Here is a 17,925-nt window from a genome sequence, read left to right as displayed (position 1 = left end):
GGAGAGTACGGTGGATGAGGTATCACTTTCCAACCTAGCTCCAATAGCTTTAGCCGAGTCACTTTTGCAATGTGTGGGCGAGCATTGTCGTGTAAGAAAAAAACTTTAGCATGCTGTGGACGATTCTGAGAGATTTTTTGGTTTAAATTTTCAAGCTGATTACAGTATACTGATGCGGTAACAGTCATTCCATTTGGTAGGAGTTCCCAGTGAATAATACCATGAATATCCCACCAAACGGACAGCATAACTTTTTTCGGGTGAGGCTCTGTTTTTTAACCGTCGCCTCATATCTCAAGAAGGACGGTTATCAAGTCGTCTGTATGTTTTTTTATTTTTTTATTTTTTATGTTTGTTCCTCGATATCTCCGTCGTTCCTGGACCGATTTTGAAAAATTTTTTTTGATTGAATGTATATACATACAGATTGGTCCCATTTTTCTCAGAACCCAGTTCTGATGATGGGATCCTGGAGAAATCGAGGGAACTCCTCAAATCTGAAAGGCATACATATGGTGATTTTTGTGTTAATAAAGGAACAGCATGCATTTAGGTACGGAACAGTGACATTTGGTGCAGTGGAACTGCTGATGATGGCCAGAACGGAACTCTTCAAATCTGAACGGCATGCTTATAGTGACTTGGGTATTTTTATACGAACAGCATGCACTTTCGTACAGAACAGTGACATTTGGTGCAGTGGAATTTCTGATGATGGTCAGAACCGAACTCCTCAAATCTGAACGGCACGCTTATAGTGACTTTGGTATTTTTATAAGAACAGCATGCACTTTCGTCCAGAACAGTGATATTTGGTGCAGTGGAACTGCTGATGATGGCCAGAACCAAACTCCTCAAATCTGAACGGCACGCTTATAGTGACTTTGCCATTTTTATAAGAACAGCATGCACTTTCGTCCAGAATAGTGACATTTGGTGCAGTGGAATTTCTGATGATGGTCAGAACCGAACTCCTCAAATCTGAACGGCACGCTTATAGTGACTTTGGTATTTTTATAAGAACATCATGCACTTTCGTTCAGAACAGTGACATTTGGTGCAGTGGAACTGCTGATGATGGCCAGAACCAAACTCCTCAAATCTGAACGGCACGCTTATAGTGACTTTGCCATTTTTATAAGAACAGCATGCACTTTCATCCAGAACAGTGACATTTGGTGCAGTGGAATTTCTGATGATGGTCAGAACCGAACTCCTCAAATCTGAACGGCATACTTATAGTGACTTTGGTATTTTTATAAGAACAACATGCACTTTCGTCCAGAACAGTGACATTTGGTGCAGTGGAACTGCTGATGATGGCCAGAACCAAACTCCTCAAACCTGAACGGCACACTCATAGTGACTTTGGTATTTTTGTAAGAAAAGCATGCATTTAAGTTCAGAACAGTGACATTTATTTAGTTATGTTTGTTAAGCATATGTTTTGAAGTCAAAGTTTGTCAAGCTTCGATTTCTTATAATATAATCGGATTCATGAGGAATTGAGGAAACTCCTCAAACCTTAACGTTATACGTATATTCATTTGTGTTTCCATCTAATAATTAAAGCATTAAAAGCAGTTTTAAAAAATACTTACACATTTCTACATAATCCAACATTCGCAAGTAGCTTTCACTAGAACCCGAAAGGCGACGGTTTTTTTTTTCTTAAAAATTATGGTGCCTCTATTCCTTTTTCGTTTGGAGCTAGCCACTGCCGTTTGCGTGTGTGATTTATATATAAGACCCATTTTTCATCTCCAGTGATAAGATGGTCCAACCAGTTGAATGTGCGGCGAAAAGACAGAAGTTGTATGCAGATATCGGCACGGCGGTTTAGTTGATGTCTATCAAGTTCGTGCGGTATCCAAACACTGTATTTGTAGTTTTTTTCCAACTCGTGTAAATGTGTTTCTATGGTGACATGAGAGCAGCCTAAGTCGGTAGCAAGAGTACGACTCGTTAGCCTCGGATCTCCTTCAATTAAGGTTTGAAGTCAGAAGTAGGCTGCCAACAAGGCGATCCCCTGGGGCCAGCAATTTTTAGTTTAGCTATAAATCCTATCATCCAAAATTTGAAATCTAAATTTAATGTTTGGTACTTGGATGACGGGACCCTAGGAGGTGACGCCGACACTGTTCTATCTGATCTTAATGTGATTATTGAAAGATTTAAATCCATTGGCTTACAACTAAATTTTGATAAGTGCGAATTATTCATTCAAAATTCCTGTTTTAACAATGATGACATTGATGACGTTATTCAAAAATTCAACTCTCTCGCGCCTAATATTAAGTTACTCGACAAGAGTAATCTTTGCCTCCTAGGATCCCCCATCTTTGAGGAAAACTTTCCTAATTATGTTCAAAATTGCGTTTCCAAATTCGAAGAACACTCTCATCGTTTACTCCAAATTAGCCCTCACTACGCGTTGACTATTATAAAGTTTTGCCTATTCGTCCCGAAATTAACTTATGTGCTTCGCTGCTGCACCTTTGGAAAAATCAAAATCTTCTCTCACAAATAGATATTTTGGTTAAAATTAACCTAGAATCTGTCTTAAATATAAAATTCAGCGAGCATTCTTGGACCCAGGGATCCCTTCCCATCCGGCATGGTGGGTTAGGGATCCGCAAAATTTCCAGTGTGGCATTACCAGCTTTTTTGTCGTCAGCTCATAGCTCGTCCAGTCTCGTAGGAAAAATCCTCCGAACAAACTGTGAGGCTGCGGGCTTGGCTGACGCCAAACATGCTTGGTCAATTGCTTGCCCCGGTCAAAATTACCCCGAACATCCAAATTCTCAAAGGAGCTGGGACGACATTATATGTAAATTGACCGTTACTTCCCTCCTCGAGCAATCAGGCACCGAGGGACGAGCCAGACTCCTGGCAGCAGGAACTAGCGAAGCCGGGTACTGGCTCCATGCACACCCTTCCCCAAATTTGGGCACATTTTTAACCCCCGATACTCTCCGCATTTCAGTTTGTCTTCGTCTCGGGGTCCCGGTCTGCGCCCCCATCGCTGCCCCTGTGGCCATGAAGTTGACCCACTAGGGCACCATGGTCTTTCCTGCCAGCGAAGCGCTGGCCGCTTCTCGAGGCATGCCGCCCTCAACGACGTGATCCGCCGGTCTCTTGCGTCAGTCAATGTGCCGGCCCTTTTAGAGCCGACCGGCATATCAAGGACGGACGGTAAGAGACCGGATGGAATGTCGTTGATTCCGTGGAGTATGGGACGGGTGCTGGTTTGGGACGCAACGTGCGTTGACACACTGGCCCCGTCTCATCTCCACCGAACCTCCGTGAGGGCAGCATCAGCAGCAGAGGCGGCCGAGAAACTAAAGGTAGGAAAGTACAGCGGTCTCGGCGCCGAATATATTTTTATCCCATTCGGCGTCGAGACCCTTGGCCCGTGGGGCCCTGGCGCTCTAAGTCTCTTCAAGGACCTGTCGAAGAGACTGAGAGACGCCACCGGAGACCGAAGAGCTGGCAGCTTCCTCGCTCAGCGCATTAGCTTGACAATCCAGCGAGGAAATGCTGCCAGCGTCTTCGGTACCATGCCACAGGGGCCGTTTTTAGATTTATTTTAGTTTAATTTTAGATTTATTTAGTTTAATTTTTATTTTAAGTTTAATTTTAGTATAACTTTAGATTTATTTAATAAATGTGTGCATTTGTATTAGTTATATTATAGATAATTATATCCTTAAAAAAAAAAATTAAGGTTTTTAATTTGGCTACATCAATCTTCACCGGTCGACCAGACTTAGGTTGATCTGATAATGAAAAGTCGCCACTACGAAACCGCTGGAACCATCGTTTCGCCGTGGCCTCAGACACAACTTCAGGAGCAACACGCTGATATATATTACGCACTGCTTCGGCGGCTGAATGGCCAGACTGAAATTCATATAGTAAGCAATGCCTTACATGCACTTTTAATTCGTCCATTTTCTTCCTTATATTAGCTCGGCGACAGCTAGTGAATGACTGACGAGAAACTGTGCGACTCGCCCTTTATATACTTTCGACCATAGAAGATTCTAGAACTCTCTCAAAAATTTTATGTGGAATTCAATCGATCGCTCATTACTTTCTTACCAACCCAATATATTTTTCGATTACATTTACCACTTCTTGTGCATCAGAATGACTGACGAAAGTGGCAGATCGATGTTGGAGTACCATCACCATTTACTACCACGCGACTACACAGGCGGGTGCGTGGCGCCCCTCGCCCTCGGCCACTTGTTCATTCGAATGAACGGCTAGCGTGTAGGTACTTAACGCGCGACCGCGAGCGAGTGACGTAGGCCTGATAATGGACTGAAAGTACTGCATGTTTAGCCTTCGGCTCTAGATAACATAAAATAATAAACAAAACAAGTAGTTATATCCTAAATTGACTACCAACTAACAAGGTTGGATTCACCTTATTTACACTTTTATTTGAATATAAGAAATAACTCAAAAAAAAATTCTAGTCTAATCTTAAAGAACTATTTTAACTACTAACTTAGCACATTTGAACTGTTGGCAATTAAACTTGCACCAAGTTTGGCATATTATTATATTTAATAATTACTTCGACGACACCATCATTAAGCCGACAACGTAGGCACGACAACACATATTACAGCGAAGAAAACATTCTTTCAACGCTTACTTGCGTTGCTGGAGATGATTGCTAAGAGGTATGGTTGGGGCTGAGTCGATTTGATAGATTTCCAAAACTCCAACACTCCAGTCGTCGATTTAACACAAAATCTCTTAGTATCTGCTCAATATTGATGCTGTATTCATGAATTAGGTAGTCTAAATTGTTATTCTTTTGTTCTTCGGCTAGACGTAACATGTTCTCTAACTCATTGTCAACATCATTTGTAGAATTGTTTACGGAGTAAGTTGTAAAGGTCTCTGAAGCAGAATGTGATGGTGTTGCAGGGTGTTGAAAACGTTGAAGCCTTTGCCACGTGGATCTCAGATGGCCAATGGCCTTATCCATTTGCGATGATGTCAGAATTGAATTTTATTGTATCTAGGGTCCAGATATATTGCACTTAAAAAGGAATCGCTCTCGAACAGTTTTTTTGTCTTATTTCCATAGCATTTACATTTTTTTCCGAAAATGTTGATATGTTTTTAGTTAGCAACTGGCACTTTGTCCACTGATACCAAAAGTCGCCAAACGTTAATTGTTCCTCCTGTAATATTTTTGAGAGAATTTTGGATGGTTTCAGGGATCTTTCAATATCGTAAATTAAAGTCCACTCGTGATCAGTAAAGTAACTCCCTACAGTGTCATTTGTCTCAGGCAAGATAAAATCTTTCAACTCCATGAGGTTTTCTATCATTATTATAAGTTGAATCCCATCTAGTTGGACAATCCAAAACTGGTTTCTTGGGCAAAAACGGCATTAGCGACGTTCTCCTTAAAATCCGAACACGCGATCGCACATCAGATAAGATTTTTTTGCAATCATTATCGCCGTCTAATAGCATCGTGGATGGCTAGCTGCAGAGTATGAGCCGCACACCTTACGGCAGAAATGGAGATCGATCTTACAGAGGTTTCTTCGTTGGCTAGCGAGAACGCACCTAAATTGTCTGCTAAATCCTCATGATCTTGTGACTCCTCCACTTCTTGCTGTGCTTCTGCTGCGTGTTCGTTTAAAAGTTTTACCATTTTTATCATGTTTGCTCCATTGTCCGTAGTAATAGAATACAGGTTTTCGAAGTTAATTTGGTATTTGTAGAGAACAGAAATAATTTTATCTTTTACAAAGTCACTTGTGTGCCTTCTGTCCAGCTGCACTACGGCCAGGGTTCTCAAGACGATGCTATTATTTAATATATATTGGGCATTGATTCCTAAAAATGCCCTATCATGACATGTCGCCGCATGAACCTTCAGACAGATTAATTTCTCCTTAATTTCATCCTTAATTTCATCTCGAACCTTATCTGACTCTAAACTTATTCTGGCACGAATGCTGCGAGAAGATATCGTTGCAGCTTGTTCTGGACCTATAGCTATTTGCAATACATTTTGAAAGGCCTCGTCATCTATAAGAGCAAATGGCCGCCCGTGCTCCGTAACGAGTTTCACGCACACGTCTATCACTTGAGCAGTTTTCGATTCCTTTTGGTTGCTGGTTGAAGCCTCATCATTTATTTGTTTCGCAATTAAATATTGACTATTATGAGAGACTTTTAGATGCGACAGTAGATTAGTTCCATTATGCCCCTGAAAACGTAATACCATGTATAATAAAACTTTTCACATCACCCTTTCGGAAAGGGGTCTTTTTTTAACTGCTAGGAGGGAGTAAAGTGGCATTTTTCCTCCCTGCTATAACGGAGCAGATACTTTTAAGTCCATAGACACATATTATAAAATCTTTCGGGTTATTGAGGCCCACCGGGTATATAAATGATCACGGTTCGCTACAACCAAATCTTATAATACCTACCATGTTCTTAGAATGTCGCAATGTTAAAACGGAATAGTGATAAAATGTCTAAAATTACAAAAATACCAATTTTCAGTACGTAAATATGCCAAAATGACATTGGCCTATTACACCCAATATCCGAAATGTATTAGTTTCATAATAACTAAAATTCAAAATGTCATTTTCTCATAATACCTAAAATTTTATTTACAGTGTGAATTATATTCCTTGCACTGTGTTTTATTATTAACTTTAGTACCTATTCATTTAGTTAATTAATGCTAACTATTTATGAAAATCTGTAAAAATACAGTTTTCATGGATACTGCATTTTAGGCATTTTGAGAAAGTGAAGTTTGGTTTTAAGTTAATTCGACTTTTAGACATTTTGGGTATACGGTAATTTGAGAAGTAGGTTTAAGTCATTTAAACCTTTAGACATTATGAGACTAATCTGTTTTGGTATTGCGACGTTTTAGGAATATGTTATTATAAAATTTGGTTGTAACGAACAGTAATCATATAAAGATTAATCATAGGTGGTTCGCCTAGGTTACAAGAGACTCGGGCTGTGTTAGATGGCGTTACATCTTCAAATTATCAGTCTTATTTTTTTTGTGAAGTCGTACAGGCATTTATATACTTTCAAGAATGCTTCGCGAACATTTAATATTAAAATTGACGTATTAAAACAAACATTAAACTTTTTATTGTAACGTAAATTCCCTTAATTGACTATTTTACACTATTTTTAAGTACCACTCACACATGCAAACAGTGTTTTTGTATGCCTTCTAGTCGATAATTTCACGCGGCGACAGCTTGTTTAAATAGCATTGCGGTAAATACGTGGCACCGCATTTGCATGGAAGTGGAGTGGGTTCGAATCCAGTACTTTTCTCTTTTTTTTGTTTTATTATTATACATACATTTGTAAATATATACTATGTACAATAGTTACTAATCGTTTTCCACAAAAAAGATTAAAAACCTATTCTCTTAAATCGTAATAATTTTTGGGTTCGTCCAACTCAGAATTTCTAACAGAATTATCCTAATCTGATATTTTAAAAATTTCGAAAAAGTATAGATAAATTTTAGTTTTCTAAATGCGTGGTTTTGTGAAACTACGATTCAAATGATTTTTTTTCTAATTGTTTATTTTCGATTGAGCAAGGGTATTCAAATTGCTTTAGTAAATGAAAATGCAATAGTTAACTGAGTAACGTAATGCTTTAAAAACTCAAGTGGACTTCTGCCTTTTTTATCTAACGAGTAATTTCGAGAAAATGTTATACCTATTGAACGAGGGTATTAAAAGTTGTGTTTTATATCTTAACTTAATAGATGGAAAATCAAAATGACAATAAAAAAAATCAATATGTTCTCTAAAATAAAATTGATACCTTCGGCTCTCCCTTCTTGCTCGATCAATAAAAAAATAGAAAATTTATATCAAAAAAAAAATACAAAAAGTTGATAGAAACCTGGGATTCGAACGCAGCTCCACGGCGTGACGGACGACTGTTTACCAACGACGCCATTACATAATACGCTGTTTCCTACGAAATTAGGCTATACAATCTATACATACATAATTATTTAAATATAAATAATAATGTCAAATTACTCTGAAGTGGAAGAATTCGTTGTTTCGCCAAAGATAATGTGTGTTTGTTTGTTTGTTTGTCCGTCTTTCACGGTCAAACGGAGCGACGGATTGACGTGTTTTTTTAAGTGAAGATAGTTCAAGGGATGAAGAGTGACATAGGCTACTTTTTGTCTCTTTATAACGCGAGCGAAGCCGCGGGCTAGTACTCCTGGACCAGATTATATTGATGATAATTTGATGATAATTATTGTTTGTAACCATTTAGTCTGTCTTCCACTTAGTAGTATTTTCTTCGGTTATCGCGATAGGTACTCATGAAATAAGACTATGAAAACGGATTAAATCGCGTATAATGAATTTAAAATTCATCCCGATGTTTCGAACACTTTACAGCGTTGGTGCTGGTCAACGGGTGACAGAGGAAAAATTACAATGTGCAAAAGCTACCCACAAACATATATATATTCTTGTAATTTTTCCTCTGTCACCCGTTGACCACGAACGCTGTAAAGTGTTCGAAACGTCGGGATGAATTTTAAATTCATTATACGCGATTTAATTCGTTTCCATAGTTTTATTTCAGCTTTGTGTGGTAGGGCACAGCACAGCGGATATCGTCTCGCTCGAATCTAGAGCAGAGCCCAACTGGGGTAGTACCTCCGCCTTACAGAAGATCACAGCCAAATAGCACTAGACCCTACTCATAGTGTTGTGTTCCTGTCGGTGAGTAAGGCTGCCAGATATCTACGAGGGTGCGGTGTGCTGATGACAGGAGTCACAGGAGGACTTACGGAACTAACTTGTTCCGTCTATTGACCTTTGGAGTGGTCGGCAACCCGAACCCTCCTTAGAACTTGTACACTCCTTTTTGCTGTGTACTTATCACAGCAAAAGGGAATGTACTAGTTTCTAATGGGGTGGCAACGCGCATGTGACACTGTTTGAGTTGCAGGCGTCCATGGGTTACGGTGACCGCTTTACATCAGGCGGGCTGTATGCTTGTTTGCCACCGACGTAGTATTAAAAAAAAATTTAGTTGTTGAAGAAAAACATTCACACAACAATAACATAGGTCAACCAGCTCAGTAAAATGCAAGGAGTAAAGCACATTACTAATACTATGCCCACACTATGACCTACTATGTACCTGACGTGTAATATTTTATTTTATCAACAAAGGCATAATAAAGGATTGTATTGTATTTTTGTATGAAAATAAAAAATAGGAAAGCAATATAGTAATAGTCAAATATTCCATAAAAAAAATATAAAAAAAACTTAATAAATACAAAAAAAGTTCAAATGATTAAAAACAACTTCGGAATGGAATTCGAGATCTCCTGCTTCATAGTTGATGCACTTGACCGAGACGCCATTTCGATTTACACTAGCAGTGTCGAAATACACGATATGTATCTTTTTCTACTCCAGCACTTAAATCTGTCAATTAGATTATTGTCAGCGGTATCCAAATTAAGTTCATTTGAGTAACGATGAGAAAGTCTATTTGTCTATAGGTTCATAGGATTACTGCTAGCAGTAATCATATGAATATAGGAGTTCTGTTAATTTTTTTTTAAAAGCACAACTTCCATTTATCAGGTATGTTTTCATTTACAGTAATAAGTAACTTTTAATAAATAATATAATATTTAGGTTCATAATTTAAATCAAGATGAAAAATAAACTTAAATGCGTTTTACATATTAGATATTGCAAAACAAAGGTAAAAATCATAAGTTTATCCAATAATTTTACATTCGACATTTAAATATTCTTGAACGCAACCACATTTTTCGTAATTGAAAACCGGCTTATTTTCTATTTCTCTTGTCTATGGTATGTTTGACATTTGTAAACTTATCACGAAACTATTTGAACTATTTCGGTGGTGTGTAGTTTGTTTTAATTCGACGTTATTGTGCAAAAACATAAGTAATTATGAGTGATTCTGGTGAAAAATGCACTTCCGAAGAAATCAAGGCTATGGGCGCTCAAAGTGACTGACAATTTGTTACATGAAAAGTCAGATAAAGCGTACCAAAAATGTTATGATTGTTTTGACATGGAAATTGCAAAAAAATGTTTCAACTTTTTCTGAAACGGCGTTGTTGGCATATTTTGAAGAATTGTGCAACAAGTTCTCGCCATCAACATTGTGGACAGAATACTCAATGCTACGACGATCCACACAAATATTCCCATTCATTACATGAAGTAAGTAACTAACCCATTTTATTATTCGTATGTATGTGGCTGTCGTAGAAAAAGTATAGTATACAATCGTAACATTATGAAGGCTATAAAAGTCTCGTACCTTACTTAGGCCACTCGGCAAGCCTTCGTGGCCTAACCGCGGTACTCAACTTTTATAGCCTTCATAACGTTACCGTTATATAATATACTATTATTGACAAAATGCGTCATTATTTCTGAGTCTGCCGACCTATGATGCTTGCAACTTTATCACTTATCTACTTGGATAAAGCATCCGTCACGTTCTGGCAAGTATGTCAGTGTGAGAGTGACAGGTGTCTTATCCACGTTGGTAAGTGATAAAATTGCAAGCATCATAGGCCTGAGGCTTGAGTTAACTAAACCAATATATCTTTAATAATTACTTGTCAAGAGCCAAGTGTCACTGATGACAATGTCAACTAAAAATGCGCGAAATATGACGGCTCTGTGTCTGTACACAAAATTTGGCACGCACATTTACGTAAAATTAATAACAAATTCACATGGATTTGTCCATGATTTCTGTATGAAACAATGTATTTCATTCAATACCGCGACGACGGATAATGTATAGTAGATGTATGCGCATATTTATATTTAGTTGTTGTGTGCGGTGACTAAATAAATGGGAGATGTTTTTTGTATGGAAAGCGAGCCACCTTAAAGCGATCTAATTTTTGACCACTCATATTTTTACGAAACACAATAAAGTTCAAAACAGAAAACTCATCCGAAAATACATAGAAGAAAAGCTCACTATAAAAGGTATATTTGTAAAATAAATAACCATAACCTAATAAAACAAATATTCCTCTTGGAGTATTTTTATTGCAGTCTGTCAAAACATTCAAATTACATTTGAAAACATAGAAAAGTTTCATACAAAGAGTATGCACCTGATGGCCAGCTTCAACATGTACGTCATCCGATGAGGAAGAAATTCTTTTATTGCTGGCATTAAAAGCTGATGAGAATATCAGGTTGGTTACCAGATCATTAATATGGAATATAATTTTTAAGAAAAAAAAAACCGTCGCCTTTCGGGTTCTGGTGAAAGCTACTTGCGAATGTTGGATTATGTAGAAATGTGTAGGTATTTTTTAAAACTGTTTTTAATGCTTTAATTATTAAATGGCAACACAAATGAATATACGTATAACGTTAAGGTTTGAGGAGTTTCCTCAATTCCTCATGAATCCGATTATAAGAAATCGAAGCTTGACAAACTTTGACTTGAAAACTCAATATGCTTAACAAACATAACTAAATAAATGTCACTGTTCTGAACTTAAATGCATGTTTTTCTTACAAAAATACCAAAGACTATGAGTGTGCCGTTCAGATTTGAGGAGTCCGGTTCTGACCATCATCAGCAGTTCCACTGCACCAAATATCACTGTTCTGGACGTAAGTGCATGCTGTTCTTATAAGAATACCAAAGTCACTATAAGTGTGCCGTTCAGATTTGAGGAGTTTGGTTCTGACCATCATCAGCAGTTCCACTGCACCCAATATCACTGTTCTGGACGTAAGTGCATGCTGTTCTTATAAAAATACCAAAGTCACTATAAGCGTGCCGTTCAGATTTGAGGAGTTTGGTTCTGGCCATCTTCAGCAGTTCCACTGCACCAAATGTCACTGTTCTGGACGAAAGTGCATGCTGTTCTTATAAAAATACCAAAGTCACTATAAGCGTGCCGTTCAGATTTGAGGAGTTCGGTTCTGACCATCATCAGCAGTTCCACTGCACCAAATGTCACTGTTCTGGACGAAAGTGCATGCTGTTCTTATAAAAATACCAAAGTCACTATAAGCGTGCCGTTCAGATTTGAGGAGTTCGGTTCTGACCATCATCAGCAATTTCACTGCACCAAATGTCACTGTTCTGGACGTAAGTGCATGCAGTTCTTATAAAAATACCAAAGTCACTATAAGCGTGCCGTTCAGATTTGAAGAGTTCCGTTCTGGCCATCATCAGCAGTTCCACTGCACCAAATGTCACTGTTCCGTACCTAAATGCATGCTGTTCCTTTAAAAACACAAAAATCACCATATGTATGCTTTTCAGATTCGAGGAGTTCCCTCGATTTCTCCAGGATCCCATCATCAGAACTGGGTTCTGAGAAAAATGGGACCAATCTGTGTGCATATACATTCAACCAAAAAAAAAATTTCAAAATCGGTCCAGTAACGACGGAGATATCGAGGAACAAACATAAAAAATTAAAAAAATAAAAAACACCGTCGTTCTTGAGATTTGAGGCGACGGCAGGGGCGGCTCACTCCGCGATTCTATCGCCGCGCTACAAGTACATTCTGGCGGCCGCGAGTTCGCGGCCTACTCAGGGGTAGCGCGCGTTCTCACGGAACGCACGTTCGCACTTTCTATTGTTACTTTACGTCGCGAGGTTTCTTTGAGCGATGTCCGCGTGTGGAATGCTAATAATACTTAGTTAAATAGACATATTGAATAAAATAAATACCATAGGACATTTTTACACAGATCTACTACTGATAAAGTCCCACGGAAAAGTTCAATAAGGCTTGTGATGTTGGAACTTGAACAAAAATATATATATACAGTACATATACCTAGAAAGTACCCAAGACTTGAATATAATAGTATAACATTTTATATGAGTATTAATTCGTTTGAATCCATAGGTAACCCTATCGCCGAGCGCCGCGCACGTGCGGCTCGTTTGTAAGAATTTTGTAGGTATTTAAAAAGGCGGCATTTCGTGAACATCAAAGCAGTGGGCCTTCTGTACTTGTACTATTATATATTCTGTGGCGACGGTTAATAAAATAAAAAAAAAAATTTAAGAAAAAAAACCGTCGCCTCTCGGGTTTTGGTGAAAGCTACTTGCGAATGTTGGATTATGTAGAAATGTGTAAGTATTTTTTAAAACTGCTTTTAATGCTTTAATTATTAGATGGCAACACAAATGAATATACATATAACGTTAAGGTTTGAGGAGTTTCCTCAATTCCTCATGAATCCGATTATATTATAAGAAATCGAAGCTTGACAAACTTTGACTTCAAAACTCAATATGCTTAAGAAACATAACTAAATAAATGTCACTGTTCTGAACTTAAATGCATGCTTTTCTTACAAAAATACCAAAGTCACTATGAGTGTACCGTTCAGGTTTGAGGAGTTTGGTTCTGACTATCATCATCAGTTCCACTGCACCAAATGTCACTGTTCTGGACGTAAGTGCATGCTGTTCTTATAAAAATACCAAAGTTACTATAAGCGTGCCGTTCAGATTTGAGGAGTTCGGTTCTGACCATCATCAGCAGTTCCACTGTACCAAATGTCACTGTTCTAGACGTAAGTGCATGCTGTTCTTATAAAAATACCAAAGTCACTATACGCGTGCCGTTCAGATTTCAGGAGTTCGATTCTGACCATCATCAGAAATTCCACTGCACCAAATGTCACTGTTCTGGACGAAAGTGCGTGCTGTTCGTATAAAAATACCAAAGTCACTATAAGCGTGCCGTTAAGATTTGAAGAGTTCCGTTCTGGCCATCATCAGCAGTTCCACTGCACCAAATGTCACTGTTCCGTACCTAAATGCATGCTGTTCCTTTAAAAACACAAAAATTACCATATGTATGCCTTCCAGATTTGAGGAGTTCCCTCGATTTCTCCAGGATCCCATCATCAGAACTGGGTTCTGAGAAAAATGGGACCAATCTGTGTGCATATACATTTAATCAAAAAAAAAATTTCAAAATCGGTCCAGAAACGACGGAGATATCGAGGAACAAACATTAAAAAAAAAAAAAAACATACAGACGACTTGATAACCGTCCTTCTTGAGATATGAGGCGACGGTTAAATAAAAAAGGATGAAGGATTTTACAGCATTTCGATACAAATGTTCTGAAATCGGTTGTAGACACGTCCGGCACTGACAGTTTATAGTGCGGTTCTCTTGTATTGATTAGTTGGTTTCGCGTTTATCCTAAGATATTTATTGTTTTTATTTAAGGTGTCTGTAGCTCTGCCGTGAAAAATATTTATATAAATAAGGAGGCCGTTCCATTACTGCCACCAATACAAAACAAGGTCCAACCCAACGCAAAAAGAAAATAAACCTTGATAACTTAGATTAAGGCACAAGATTCAAAATCAACTAAAATCTTGTCAGGCTTTTTACCTACGAATAAATAAAACTCCATAAATATTTAAAATATGTATTTTTAGTTACATGTTGTGTTTGTTCTTATATGTATATCGAGTGCACGGATTTCCATACATTTCGCAACGGTCCACACACACTCTTATTTTTTAAGATTATGAATTGTCAGATTGATCTAACAGATCGTATAGAACTCTTTTATTTTTAGATTATGAATTTTAAGACTGTCTGTTGCCGGCCTAAAGGTGGTTTCCACCGGCAGGGCGTGAATGGGCGGTGCGAGGAGCGAATCGAAATCGCCCTGACAATCTGCACAAGCTCGCGAAAATGAAAATGCGCTGGACGAGAATTGAAAATTTGCTATACAAATTTCAATTCCATCCCCGCTCTGCCCATTGAGGTCCTGCCGGTGGAAAACCACCTTGCCTTTACCAGTTGGTGTGGTGTAAATAACTATTAGCGCTCGATCTTTACTCATATCACGATTTTGGCCTCTTGGAATCTTTTATAATTTTATAAAAGACTCGGGGACTTAAGAGGATAGGTTACCTCCTACTCATTGGGATCAAATGAACGGACAAAATCACAAATGTTGCCTTCAGTGCTTGGAGTTTGAGTCATTTCATTATTTTTTATGTTTATGTCATCCACATTAAAGCGATCTTCTAAATTTTTAATTTCCTGTTCCATTACTACTTGGGCAATTTTCAATTTTGTTATAGCTTGTCTTTTTTCGGAATTTTTTTTTACTGTCTTTGCATACGCAAGGAATAGACTATCTATTTCGTCATGTTCCACCTTTTGCTTCTTATTAAGATACTGAATTACTTGTGAAACAGAGGACGATGGTGTAGTCTTACGTTTAGATCGTTTTTCATTTCTGCCAGAAACCGTTGAATTGACACTTTCTAAGCTCGTATTATTTAAAGTCGTATTCGTTTGGTGATTACAACTATCATTATCTGAAGCCACAGGTGACGTAAGAGTTAGTACTTGAATGTGACTTTCAGACATGTCACAGAAGATGATTGGTGGTCTTCTTGGCTATCAGCAGTATCTATAGCCGAAGATGTGCCGGGGGTTTCATGATCATCATTATTACTTGCTGATTCTTCAATGTCACTAACATTTGACTCTGTGTTCGCAAATTTTATGAATGGCTGCAAAAATGACATTTGATCCGCCCACAGCCATTTTTTTTTTAGTTTTATTTGCTTGACCAGTCTTTGTTTTTGTTGATCTTATATAGCGGGAGTAATTATCCTTTAAATTTCTCCACCTTTTCTTCACAGTATCATCTGAAACATTTAAGATTTAATATTTTGAAATAAAACTATGGAAACGGATTAAATCGAGTATAATGAATTTAAAATACATCCCGACGTTTCGAACTCTTTACAGCTCAAGAAATATCCAAACTTTAATAGAGAAGATGGCTTTACTTTACCACCGGCTTGGGATCCAGTAGTATATCTGATAATGGAACAAGCATGACGAAGGCTGTGAGGCATTTGTGTTGTATGGTGTTGGACATTTGCGGTTTTGTTCTTTGTCAATTTTTTGTACAGATTAATTGGTTAATGTTTTTTTTTAATATAGTAATGGTATTTTTTTTAATATTGTATAACTAGCTTTATTAATAGTGTGTGAACCTGCCTTAGAAATCTATATTATTTGTGGTCATGGTTCGTTAATATTTCTTGTATGTGGGTAGCTTTTGCACATTGTAATTTTTCCTCAGTCATCCGTTGACCACGAACACTGTAAAGAGTTCGAAACGTCGGGATGTATTTTAAATTCATTATACGCGATTTAATCCATTTCCATAGTTTTATTTCATGAGTAACTATCGCGGTAACCGAAGACAATATTATTTAATATTTTTTCAGGTTTTTAGCTACAGGCACAGAATATATAATAGTACAAGTACAGAAGGCCCACTACTTTGATGTTCACGAAATGCCGCCTTTTTAAATGCCTACAAAATTCTAACAAAGAAACGAGCCGCACGTGCGCAGCGTCGGACGATAGGGTTGCCTATGGATTGATTATTTTTCTTACAGTTAAAAGTATGCATAGGTAATAGACATCATAATAAACAATTTTTTACGAGGATATAAAAAATTCATCCCTTGGAAAGCCGAGCGTAGCGATGTCTGTTACGAAAAACAAGCAAAAGGTAGGCAGTTTTTTTATTGGATCGTCTTTCTAAGGGTTTCTAAGGAATGAAATTTTTATATCCTTGTAAAAAAATGTTTATAATTATGTCTTTTACCTATGCATACTTTTAACTGTAAGAAAAATATAATGTTTCTGACTTTCTGGCTAAGGAATTTATAAGCGACCATATAAACAAACTAAGCCAACTTTGACAACTTGCATCTTAAAAACTACTGATTCGATTTCGATTCGGTTTTTAGTTTATAATCATGAATTTATTTGTCTTTTATTTTAAAAAATTATTTATCGAAATTATACACCGTGTATACCGTTTTTTGCGGTTATTCAGTGTGATACGAAAATTAAGGTTTTTTTTTAAAAAAATCTTACATTTTTTTCCAATTTTTTTCAATATTTTTTTTTAAGTTACATAAAGCAAAAAATCGGACGACGTACAAAAAAATGAGATTTTTTTTCGGTTTTCGTAACCGAACTCGCTACGCTCGTCGTTCTAAGGGATGAAATTATAATATCCTCGGAATTTTTAATTTTATTTTGATGTGTACTGTTACTATGTATTTTTCTGTGTCAGAAAAACATAATTATTATTTCTGACTTTCTGGCAAAGGAATTTCAAAGTGGCCATATAAAGCGATCTTTCCCAACTTTGGCAACTTGTATCTTAAAAAATGCTAATCTGATTTCGATGCGGTCTTCAGTTTCCAACTAAAAATTTATCTGTCTTCGATTAAAAAAAACTCATATATCGACATTGTACATTTTGTCTGTCATTCTTTGATGTTATTCAGTGCGAGACGTAAATTAACTTTTTTTATTTTTTTCTTACTTTTCTTTCAATTTTTTTTTCTTTGTATTTTTTTTTAATTACACAAATCAATACCTTTCATTTGAGATACGTTTTGTCAAAATCGGACGATAGAATAAAAATATAGATTTTTTTTCATTTTCATAAAACACCTCGCTACGCTCGGCTTCCTAAGGGATGAAATTTCGATATCCTCGGAAAAAATCGTTTACTATGATGTCTACTATCACCATGCAAAGCGGCTTGCTTCCATCCAAAAGTGCAGCGTTTGGCCAAAAATTCTCCATAACAAGTATGACTATTAATTTTTATGCTTTATAATGTGTCTAAATATAAGACACATTATAAAGCATAAAAATTAATAGTAAATAAAAAATAAAATATATAATTTATAAACTTGTTGTATAACTTTTTAAATGTACCCATAATTAACGATACGGTCCTTATGAAATGTATGTTTAACAAACAACACAT

This window comes from Leguminivora glycinivorella, chromosome Z (genome assembly GCF_023078275.1).
Source record: "Leguminivora glycinivorella isolate SPB_JAAS2020 chromosome Z, LegGlyc_1.1, whole genome shotgun sequence".
NCBI classification, from domain to species: Eukaryota; Metazoa; Arthropoda; class Insecta; order Lepidoptera; family Tortricidae; genus Leguminivora; species Leguminivora glycinivorella.
Note: the sequence above shows the minus strand (reverse complement) of the source record.